This window comes from Bidens hawaiensis, unplaced genomic scaffold (assembly GCF_021521415.1).
Source record: "Bidens hawaiensis isolate Kalapana, Puna unplaced genomic scaffold, B.hawaiensis_p1.1 tig00021044_1, whole genome shotgun sequence".
Lineage (NCBI taxonomy): Eukaryota > Viridiplantae > Streptophyta > Magnoliopsida > Asterales > Asteraceae > Bidens > Bidens hawaiensis.
Window position 1 is genome coordinate 103,328 of NW_027493259.1, and position 13,065 is coordinate 116,392.

The window sequence follows — 13,065 nt, forward strand, 5'->3', positions numbered from 1 at the left end:
ATCAACCAATCAATCAATCATACCCAGTGAAGTCCCACAAACAGCAAAGTTATAAGTAGGGCCTAGGAGGGTAGGATGTAGGCACACAGTACCTCTATCCAAATGGATAAAGAGGTGGCTTTCAGAGAGACCCTCAGCTCTCAAGTACATATGTATAAAGCAATACAAATGAAATCAAAGTGCAACAGTAATATATATGTGACATTCGTCAATTTCGGGTTTCGATTTTTCCTTCACGATTTATTTTAATAAATTATAGTTCAAACCTGAATTGTATTGTAAACCCGACCCGGTAATTTTATTAATCATTTAAGTCGATCTTTAAAGTTTTCACGTACTTGGTTCATCAAGCCCGTCATGCAGGCATGTACTAATCGTTGTTCATTTAACATAAAATTTGTTTATAAATTGTAAGGGGTACTTCTTGCTATTCTCAATCTATGTTAACAATTTGTTAAGTTTAATAACCTTAGTATAATATTTAGGAGTTGGAGGACCTGTTTGCAAATAACTAAAATATATATATATAAATACATAAAACCCTAAACCTAAAACATAAACATCAAACTACCAGCCGCCACCCCACCTTTGTAGCCGTTTTCCGGCGGCCGGAATCAATTCCGGCGACCCCATCACCTCCGGCGGACCACCGACGCACGCCACCACCACCTCCATCTTCTTCCTCTTGTTTTTCCGGTGAACACCTCCTACCGCATAACCCCCCTCATATGTTTTTTCGGCCACCTCTGTAACATCCCGAAATTTCTAAAGTAATATTTATTATATTATTTTGTCGGGTGAAATAAACGAGTTAGTGGAACGATAATAATAATAGAAAATATGAAGACTTAGTAGGATAATTAGATGGGATTAGATATGGATCAAGAGGAAATATGGGCCTTCGGTCCATGGGCTTAAGGGAGTATAAATACCCCCTTAAACCCCAATCCTTTCCATTCCATCCATTTATCCATCCTAATCTCTACACACTCCAAAACACACACAACCCGAACCAAGATCCAAAGGCGAGGACCCGAGCTCGTTGGTGCTAGATCGTCGTGACGAACCAAAGCAACAAGACCAGCTCGTGTTCGTAGTTCGACTCATTTATTTGGTACGTTTATATCGAGAACTTGTTCGTTTAGGTTTGGATTAGTATAGAAATGATAGATCTGTGTTTGTATGGTAAAAACGAATCCAACAAAGCTAAACTTACTGAAAATGGATATGATTTGATGGGTTAATCGATTGATAAAAGAACCCGTAACCTATATGCCTAAATCGCACCCTTTAAACATCGATGTTAGGTCGATTTGATGGTTGGGGTTTGTAGGCGCTGGTCAGACGATTCCGTGGATACCTAAATCGAGTTATTTGGTTAAGAAACGAAGATGATTAAGGGATTTAAGGACGAACAGTACCTGCAGCTGGACAACTTCGCCTGCAAGCTAAGTTCGCCTGATGAACTTCGCCTGCAAAGCTAAGTTCGCCTGATGACAACTTCGCTGCAAAGCTAAGTTCGCCTGATGACAACTTCGCTGCAAAGCTAAGTTCGCCTAAGGTTTAACTTCGCCTAAAGCTAAGTTCGCCTAAGGTTTAACTTCGCCTAAAGCTAAGTTCTCCTAAGGTTTAACTTCGCCTAAAGCTAAGTTCGCCTAAGGTTTAACTTCGCCTAAAGTCAAGTTCGATTAGAAAATAAATTAAAAACGATAAGTAAAAGTAAGCTAATACTAGGCCACCAGATTAAATCAGGCGAGTATTGATACGTGTAACTTATACAGTCAGCCGAGCTCAGTTAAAGAAGGGATTTACAACTATCGAAGGAAGAAGCAGAGTTCAGGTGAGTTTCTAGCCCCATTTATGTGTTATGTTTTCGGGGCTGTGTGCATACTCAATATGTTTGTTAATACGCTTATCCTAAGAGATAAGTGTATGCCTTATGTGGATAATGTGAAATGTATGAATGATTGCTTGATGGTACGTGAACGATCTTCGGATATTGCACGTACTGTCAGGTTGTAACGCTATGTAGAAGGTAAGTATGATATGTATGCTTATGTGTATGAACGTAATAAAGTTAATAAAAGAAGGAAATGATGGTTGTATGGTTGTGTGGTTACGAAAAGGGTACCGAGCCCTAATAATACTCGAGGTATGATGTATGGTTGTATGGTAACGAAGAGGGAATCGAACCCTACTAATATTCGAGAACTAGGGAACCGAACCCTACTGATATTCGAGGAAAGAGGGTACCGAGCCCTAATAATACTCGAGGAAAGAGGGTACCGAGCCCTAATAATACTCGAGGTATGATGTATGGTTGTATGGTAACGAAGAGGGAATCGAACCCTACTAATATTCGAGAACTAGTGAACCGAACCCTACTAATATTCGAGGAAAGAGGGTACCGAGCCCTAATAATACTCGAGGAAAGAGGGTACCGAGCCCTAATAATACTCGAGGAAGGAGGGTACCGAGCCCTAATAATACTCGAGGAATGTAGGGCGTAATGCTCTTTATAACGTAAGATATGAAAGTAAGTTAATACAAAAGAAAATATGAAAGTATGAAAGTATGAATGAAAGAATATAAGTTTATGTGTATTGTATAGTGTATGATTAACTAGAACTCACTCAGCGTAGCTGACTTTTAGTATGCACGCAGGTGAGTAGAATGAGACAGCTAGCTTGAGCGGGCACATGGTGGGCGAATAGGAGACTGGCATATGAAGACTCAAGATGTTTTAATGTAATTGACGTTTATTTTGAAAGACAAGAATGTTTAATTAAGGCAAGTTTTGGATTGTTGTAACGTTTCATGAAAGTTTTTATATTCCGCGAAAGTTTTAATGAACTCTGATTTGTACGAACGGTGTTTATGAGTAAATCCGACGCTAAAGTAGGGCTACCGGGTTCGGGGCCTTACAACCTCCCTTTCTCCCCACGATTTTCCGGCCACCCCACCTCCCTGCCGTTTTTCCGGCGTCTCCGGATCTCGGGCGACGAGCTCTCTCTCTGCTCCCTCTCTCTCGCCGTCCCCCTCTCTCTCGGCTCCCTCTATATCTCTATCTCTCTCGCGTCATCTCTCCCACCCCTTCACTTTTCTCTCTCTCTGTTTCGTTTCCGGCGCGTCTCCGACGGCCGGAATCGGCTCTGGCAGTTTCTTTGTTTCTTCATCTCCGACGGCTCGCAAACATATAATAGGTAAAGTTAATTCGAGTTTTGGTATTGTTATTTTTCGTATAGAGATTGTCAGATTTAAACCGTTAAAAAAATCGATTATGTTGTTGGATTATATAATTTGAAACGTTATCATTTTATTTGTGATCATTAAACCTCATTAATACGTTATCATTTTATTTGGATTATCAATTAAGTATAAGTTCAAGCACGTTCACCGGCAACCCGATTAACAACCGAACCTCCTCGTTCAATGTTTCCAATATAGTTTCATTATGGTTCAAGTTAATTAATAAATATTACATTATTTATTTTAGCTAAGGTGTTTATCGTTTCAAGTCGGATCTGTTCGTTTACCTTTCGAGCTTCGTTTATTTATTTATTTCTCGGTTCATCAGTCGATGTGAGTACTTTCATACCCCTTTTTCCATCTTTTGTTTTGGGGTGACATTTCATACCTATCAAACTAAATGCTTTATTTACTTGAATCTTAAACCTACAAACGTGATTGTATACTTTACTTGAATAATTGCTTGATTTGGTGTTCTATGCTTACATGCTATGTGCCCATCCTAATCTCTACACACTCAAAAACACACACACACACTTCCTTATTACTATTTACGACCGAGAGAGAGGAAGAGGGTGAAACGACCAACGAACATCGAATAGCAATAGATCTCTCATATACGAGCTAGATACAAGATAACCAAGCAAAACGCGACCAACCGAACGTATAAAAGGTATGTTTTGATCCTAAAGTTTACGTTTTTATAAACGTTTAGCCTTGAAACTTAGAACGAGAATAGATTTTGGGTAAACGAAATGTAAAGTTATAAAATTGATGCTAAAACGAAACTAAAGAACCCTTAAACCTGTGCGAATCTATTAAATGGAAAGATATAGTCTTGAACGTTTAAAGGTCCAAACTTTATGCGCTTTTGGGTCAAGTTTTATCCGAAAATGAACATGAGAACGTTTACGGGTTTGGTCACTATCGTCTCCAAGGTTTCACGACGAAACGAATATGAGTAAGGGGTTTTAGAACGAACAGGACCTGCAGCTGAGCAACTTCGCCTGCAAGCTAAGTTCGCTGCAAGCCAAGTTCACTGCAAGCCAAGTTCGCCAGCAGGCAACTTCGCCTGCAATGTAAGTTCGCCTAAGGTTTAACTTCGCCAAGTTAAATTCGCCACTGGTCAAGTTCGCTGATGCCAAGTTCGCCTAATGATAAGTTCGCCAAGTTAACTTCGCTGAATGATAAATTCGCTTAATATTAAGTTCGCTAAAAGTTAAGTTTGCTGGGAAATAAATTAAAATCCTAGTGAAAAATGTGTTAACACAGTTAATGGAAATAAAATTTTTCCAAGCTGACCTGGCAGCTCGACCCCAGCCAGGGGCTCTACCCCTTGGACCCTGCTAGGGGCTGCCGCCCCTAGACCCCGCTGCCAGGGGCGCTGCCCACGGGCCCCCGTTCGTTGTGGGTTATATAAAGATAGAAATACAACATGAGTAGTAGTAGTAGTTAATTGATACATGTAAATATTATACAGTTAGCCGTGCACAGCTCAAGAAGGGAATAACGATTAACGGAGAGCGTAACAGGATTCAGGTGAGTTTCTAGCCCCATTTATGTGTTATGTTTTCAGGGCTGTGTGCATACTCAATATGTTTGTTAATACGCTTATCCTAAGAGATAAGTGTATGCCTTATGTGAATAATGTGAAATGTATGAATGATTGCTTGATGGTACGTGAACGATCTTCGGATATTGCACGTACTGTCAGGTTGTAACGCTATGTATAAAGTAAGTATGATATGTATGCTTATGTGTATGAACGTGATAAAGTTAATAAAAGAAGGAAAGGATGGTTGTATGGTTACGAAAAGGGTACCGAGCCCTAATAATACTCGTGGTATGATGTATGGTCGTATGGTAACGAAGAGGGAATCGAACCCTACTAATATTCGAGAACTAGGAAACCGAACCCTACTAATATTCGAGGAAAGAGGGTACCGATCCCTAATAATACTCGAGGAAGGAGGGTACCGAGCCCTAATAATACTCGAGGAATGTAGGGCGTAATGCTCTTTATAACGTAAGATATGAAAGCAAGTTAGTACAAAAGAAAGTATGAAAGTATGAATGAAAGAATATAAGTTTGTGTGTATTGTATAATGTATGATTAACTAGAACTCACTCAGCATAGCTGACTTTTAGTATGCACACAGGTGAGTAGGATGAGGCAGCTCGCTTGAAGGGACACGTGGCGTTGAATAAGAGACTGGCATCGGAAGGCTCAGGGCGTGTTATGTTTTAATTACTTAGTTTTCAAAAGACAAGTTGGTTGTTTAAGACAAGTTTTGAATTGCTATGAAATGTTTTATTAAAGTTTTTATATTCCGCGAATGTTTTTAATTAACTCTGATATTATAACTGCGTTTATGAGTAAATCCAACACGAAGGTAGGGCTACCGGTAACTGGGCCCTACATAGTCTTTACTTTAGGGTCCTTATACGTGTTGCCTATACGTGTTTACCATACTTGATTGTTCAATGCACTTGTTTATTTATATACTTATTTATTTTATCAAATCATAAATATACACATACACACATTTTCATAGTACTCCAAGGTATCCTTACCTTAAAACGCAAAAAACGCTAGTTTTTATTGTGTTTTATGGATCACGAGCTTAACTTGGATCCCGTTGTTTCAAATCTCCTTAAAGATTGTCTCATATGAGATTACCACTTTAAGTAGTCGAATGTGAGCGTTCTGCTCGCCATCCTAATTTTTGGTGTTAAAACAATAGGACTACGGTGATTTCATGGACTAGTGTTTTGGCATGACGTTGTATCTCGATTTATTGTGTTATCATTGTTATTTGAGTCTAAAACATGAAAAAGTCGCGGTGGTACGTGCACATGTTTAGACTCCAACATGGTATTTATGTAATAAAGGTTTTAGTGTCGGAATATCAAGTCATGGTGGTTCATGCACGATTTTCCGCCTTTAAATCTTAAAACATTATTATTACGTTTCAAGAATTTAAAGCATTTTTCCTTTATTTTGTTATAAATTCTTATCATAAGTCTTCATATATAAATGTTATATTTTTTCTTATTGTTAATAACTCTTTTATATCTCGATTTTATATGGTAAAGTTTTACACCAATTTTCCCATTTTGATTTCACAAGGGTTTTTATTGCAATTTCGTTCATTAAAATCTCTTCGTTATAAAAAAGAAAATAAATAAATAAATATATGTATATATAGAGTTGGATCTATTCATAATAATTTTTAATATGCCATTTATTTTCATTAAGACGATTTACAAACAAAAAATCTTATTATATAAATTTCATCATATTAAGAAGGTTGTTTAATAAATTTCACCTCAACTTTTCAAGTAAATTTTCCTTTGTATAAACTTTAAATTGTCTTTAAAGTCTTGGTACAAAAAGTTTATAATTTTTTTTTTATTTTTATAACTATTCCGTTTATTTCTGACGATCATTTCAAAATTTTAATTGTTTAAACTTCTCACAACATTTTTTTTAATTATACTATATTATATAATACACGTGGTAAAATCTTCACTACCCAAATTTATTTTCATAACAACTTTCATCATGCAATATTTGATTCGTTATAAATTCTCGCAAATAAAAAAAAATTGCATCATACGATTTTACGCGTTTTAAAATTCTTATGATAGTTTTGCCATGATCTTTCAAGAAAGTCACAAACTTATAGTTTGTAATCTACTTGAAACTCTCATGCAAAACTTCATAGAAATTTTACTTTAAAGATCAAAATCGTTTACTTATGATTTCTCGATTTACAATGCCGGTCATTTAACTTACCATGATATTTTGTTACACGAGATTAAATAACGAACTTGATAAAAAAATTTCATTTCGCAACTTTGTTTTCCCAAAGGTGACATTCATCATTTAATATTGAAACCTCATAACAAATTTTAACATTCAATTTACGTATTTTAAATTTCCTCATAAGCAATAATTAAATAAATTTATTTAATCTTTATAAAATTTTTTTTGTATGATTCACACGCTCGGATCTCAAAAAAAAAATTCTTTTTATATAAAATATATATTCATGTATATATTGACATGTAATTTTAATTATCAAAATTTTTATGGACATTTCAAACATTATTTATAAATTATGATATTTTCAATTTAATACATACTATTAGTCAAAATTTCCCTAAACGCAACCACAAGTTTCCAAACACCCGTATCACATCTCAAACTACCACCTTAAATCGAACCATCCTTACACTTCAAAAGTTTTCCCGCACACTCAAATCTTTCCTCAATATGAACGAAACCTAAACATCCCAAAATATACCCTCATCCATCCAAACCCCATGCAAGTCCAAGATATACAAAAAAAAAATCAACCCAACAAAAGGCCCTAATTACCGACACTTCCACGCCACGAAAACCTATCAAACTCACTATCCAAATACTTCAAGGACACCGACAAACACACCCACAAAATACCTTGAACATACGATAACCAAAGCTTACCCAACTATGACTCAAATCCTTCGACCCATGCTATGTCAATTCACCAAACCATATCGCCACACCGTTCACATCCAACCATAGAGTTTGATATCAAAATAGAAACCCAAACAATCCTTACTAAATACATGTATAAACCATAAACCGAATCTAAACCCAAACTAGTCAAGGTCGACTTACCCAACCCATTAACTTACCCGAACTCAAATAAGCAAGCATCATCCTAATAGCCCAACCACTACTCACACAAATCATCCAAGCTTAACCCACTCAAAAGAGATTATTAAACGAATATATGTATGATTTCAAGATTTTAAATATTGTCACCTAAGGTGATAAATCCCATAAAGACTTTATAAATTCGAGGTTTCATTTCGAATGTTGAATGCAGGATTTATTTAGTAACACATTTCAGCTTTCACCATATTGTATAAACTCAATGACCATGGCTTTGCAAATCTTTTGGGGACGCGTTTATAAATATTGTATATTGTTACACAAATTTTTGCTCAATAACGATTTACGCAAACTATTACTTTTTATTATCGCAAGCATTATTTTATAAATAACTTTTTATCACAACCGCTTATTGTATACGAATTTCTTTAACAAAATGGACTTACAAGATTTACACTTGATAATGACCAAAACGTTTCTCTAGCTACGCGATACCACAATATATTGATATTATTATATTCATTTTCTTGGAAACAAAAAACGACTTTACTCAAGATTTCATTTTCGATATTATTCTTATATTTTCAATTAGCATATAAAACGCGATTTACATATTTCGCCAATTATTCGAGTCTCACTATTATTGCGATTTTTTTTCCCATTGATGAGATGTTTCAGTAACTTTATGCACATGAGATTTCATTTTGGTGTTTTGAATTGACCGAATCCAAGCTATTCAATAACAATTTGTGTAATATTTTCAAAACTTTAACTTCGCCAAAAGAATCTCGTTTATCTTTTTCAACGATATTATCATGACTATGTTATTTACCATTTGAGCATTTATGTAAACACCATTCTATATCATTTCATCTAATTTATTAACGGCATATGTGTGGCTGTCTACAAGTTTTGACGCTATTAGAAACCGTTATTATAATGACGATTATATAAATGGTTTCACAATAGTGGACGTATTCACGTTTTATCACATTTCATCGATTGTTTTGGTTATTGATCAATACTATTTTATTTATATTGATGCACGTATGCATCACCCCAAAGAAACTCACCTCATTCTCGTGATTTCACGCAATCGTAATCTTAATTACTTATAACCTCAAGTTTGTACACGTATGAAACTCATTGTACGACATTATTATTAATTGTAAACGTTGTTTACCCCGACCTCATGTACTCACTTTTTGGGATCCTTATTCACACCTATCGGATTTCTCATTTTCACTTTTCGGATTCCCGTTTCATTTACCGGATTTCTCATTTCCTTCTATCAGGGCCCTCATTGTTAAAATTTCACCCATCATATTTTATACTAATTTAGTGACCGACTTTAAACCACGGATCTTAATGATTTACTTACTCCTTCACGCTGAAGACATTTGACTTCAATCCTTGTCTCGTAATTGTCTACCCTGGATTTTTATTTATTCGATCGTCTTTACTTATTTATACCAAAATAGTTATTTTCACCTTGGTTATACTTTAAGACCTTAAACTCTTTCATTTATGTATCCCATTTTCCTACTTATAAAAAAAGTCAAATCCCGAAATTCTCAACCGCTAGTACTGTTTTGTCAATATTGATAAAATTCAACAAATTTATTTACTCATCTATTATTTAAAGATTTCAAAATAAATATGTCTCTTAAACCACACAATGGAACGAACCATGTGGACCATACGACGATCTAAATAATTATGGGTGCACACTTAATTATCGAAATCCCCGTATGGAAGCCATAGTAAGTACATTTGCGTGTGATAACTCAGACCCGAGGATGATGGCAGAAAAACGATGAAAATGCGAATCGTGATAAAGACATGGTGGATACGCCGCTGGTACATCCTATATATAAGTGCCTTTATTATGTTTCTCATTTGTAGCGTTTTTCGAGTCATGCAAGAATTTGACGTTACTCTTTTGCTTAAAATTTATTCACGCAATTATCTTACTAAAGACAATATTCGTTAATAATTACTTTTTCTTTGATTTTATTTTAATTTCTGGACGAAATTTCTAAAAGTTGGGGATACTGTGACATTCGTCAATTTCGGGTTTCGATTTTTCCTTCACGATTTATTTTAATAAATTATAGTTCAAAACTGTATTGTATTGTAAACCCGACCCGGTAATTTTATTAATCATTTAAGTCGATCTTTAAAGTTTTCACGTACTTGGTTCATCAAGCCCGTCATGCAGGCGTGTACTAATCGTTGTTCATTTAACATAAAATTTGTTTATAAATTGTAAGGGGTACTTCTTGCCATTCTCAATCTATGTTAACAATTTGTTAAGTTTAGTAGCCTTAGTATAATATTTAGGAGTTGGAGGACTTGTTTGCAAATAACTAAAATATATATATATAAATACATAAAACCCTAAACCTAAAATATAAACATCAAACTACCAGCCGCCACCCCACCTTTGTAGCCGTTTTCCGGCGGCCGGAATCAATTCCGGCGACCCCATCACCTCCGGCGGACCACCGACGCACGCTGCCACCACCTCCATCTTCTTCCTCTTGTTTTTCCGGTGAACACCTCCGACCCCATAACCCCCCTCATATGTTTTTTCGGCCACCTCCCTTTCTCCCCACGATTTTCCGGCCACCCCACCGCCCTGCCGTTTTTCCGGCGTCTCCGGATCTCCGGCGACGAGCTCTCTCTCTGCTCCCTCTCTCTCGCTGTCCCCCTCTCTCTCGGCTCCCTCTCTATCTCTATCTCTCTCGCGTCATCTCTCTCCCCCTTCACTTTTTCTCTCTCTCTCTCTGTTTCGTTTCCGGCGCGTCTCCGACGGCCGGAATCGGCTCTGGCAGTTTCTTTGTTTCTTCATCTCCGACGGCTCGCAAACATATAATAGGTAAAGTTAATTCGAGTTTTGGTATTGTTATTTTTCGTATAGAGATTGTCAGATTTAAACCGTTAAAAAAATCGACTATGTTGTGGGATTATATAATTTAAACGGGTTGATTTGGGTATTGAGTTGGTTTGTTTTGGGTAAAAGATGAAGACCCGGGAAATGGATATAATAAGTTCTTAGGTTTAATTATTTTGGTTCGGTTGGTTTGTACATAAGTTGTTGAACGAGAGGTCTCGGGTTCGGGTCTCGTTCTAGCCGGTTTTGGTAGTACCTTTTCATACAATAAAATTTATTGTTGCTATTAATACTAATGTCGCTACGTAAAGATTACTATTAGTGTTATTACATATAACTTAATATTATACGTATTTATCATTAATATTATTATTATCATTATTATTATAAATATTTATATTATTATTATTATTATCATTATTATTATAAATATTAAAGTTGTCATTATAATCAATAAAGATCATATTATTATTATTATCCATTAAAATCATATTGTTATTATTAATTACTAGCAATAATACTATTGTATTTATTTTTGTGAACTCGTTTAAAACTCGAACCAACATCGAGTATGGTATCATTGTTTATTGTCAATATTATTTACTATTATTATTATTTTTTTACCAACAACACTTTAATTAATACCAAGGCTTTTATTATATAACTATTATTACTTGTATTATTAATAATAATTATTGTTATATATACTATACTATTAGTAATATTAATAGTAATTATTGTTATTATTATTATCTTCATTATCTTATATATCTATATATATATATATATAAACATATCTTTTTTTGAAGTATTATTATCATTACTATCATTATCATTAATAATAATATTATAAGCTCTATTATCAACTCATTTATATAAAACCGAACTCTTGATTTAAACGTGGTTAGTTTTCTATTTAATATTTGTGATCATTAAAGCTCATTAATACGTTATCATTTTATTTGGATTATCAATTAAGTATAAGTTCAAGCACGTTCACCGGCAACCCGATTAGCAACCGAACCTCCTCGTTCAATGTTTCCAATATAGTTTCATTATGGTTTCAAGTTAATTAATAAATATTACATTATTTATTTTAGCTAAGGTGTTTATCGTTTCAAGTCGGATCTGTTCGTTTATCGTTCGAGCTTCGTTTATTTATCTATTTATTTCTCGGTTCATCAGTCGAGGTGAGTACTTTCATACCCCTTTTTCCATCTTTTGTTTTGGGGTGACATTTCATACCTATCAAACTAAATGCTTTATTTACTTGAATCTTAAACCCACAAACGTGATTGTATACTTTACTTGAATAATTGCTTGATTTGGTGTTCTATGCTTACATGCTATATGCCTATGTGTTTATCGCTTTCAGTCATGGGGAAGTCTATAAATCCGTGATCTATCTGGTATTCTCTTATAGCACGGTGTCGTTAACGTAATGCAATTAATGATATTCTATTAAATTCTAGACTACTTGGCAATCCCTTGTAGCTAGGTGGCGCTAACGTAATTCTATTAGCGATTGTCAATTTATCCAAGTTGTTGCTTTTATTTATTGTTTTGTATACAAGTTTTGTGGCTTTTTATTGCTATATACTTATATGCTCAAACTTATGAATTGCTCATCAACCTTTGTGTCGACAAACTTTATTTTATGAAATGTTACAGGTTTGACTTTTGTTGACTCGAGTGCTTGACGGAAAATGTTACCAAGACTATTAGGGTATTAGTAAAAGGAACAATATGAATGCTATTTGTTTATATGAACGAGATGTGTTTTTATTGATTTGTTGAAATAAAACGAGTCGAATAAAATTGTCACTTTAAATAGTGTCTTGTGTATTTGTCCAATCACGTTGCACCCCGGCATGTTCCGTCTTTGGTCGGGGTGTGACAATATAAATATTAATAATACTAATAATAGTAATAATAATTCTAATACTATATATATGTAAAGAAAATACCATTATGGTGTGTGACCAAAATAAAAAAAAATAGGAGCCCTAAGGTATTCCTTTCTCCCTAAAAATCCTTAACTTTAATTTTACCTCTCTAATAATTCATATCCTCCACCATGTCCTCGGAGAGGTTTAGGTCTATCAAATCATGCCTAATCCTCTCGTTCCAAGTCAATTTTGGTCGTCCTCTACCCCTCCTCCCCTCTATGGTAATGTTTTCTACGGATCTAACAGGATTCGTCGTCTGTCTTCTCTTCAAATGTCCAAACCATTTCAATCTCCACTCTCTTATC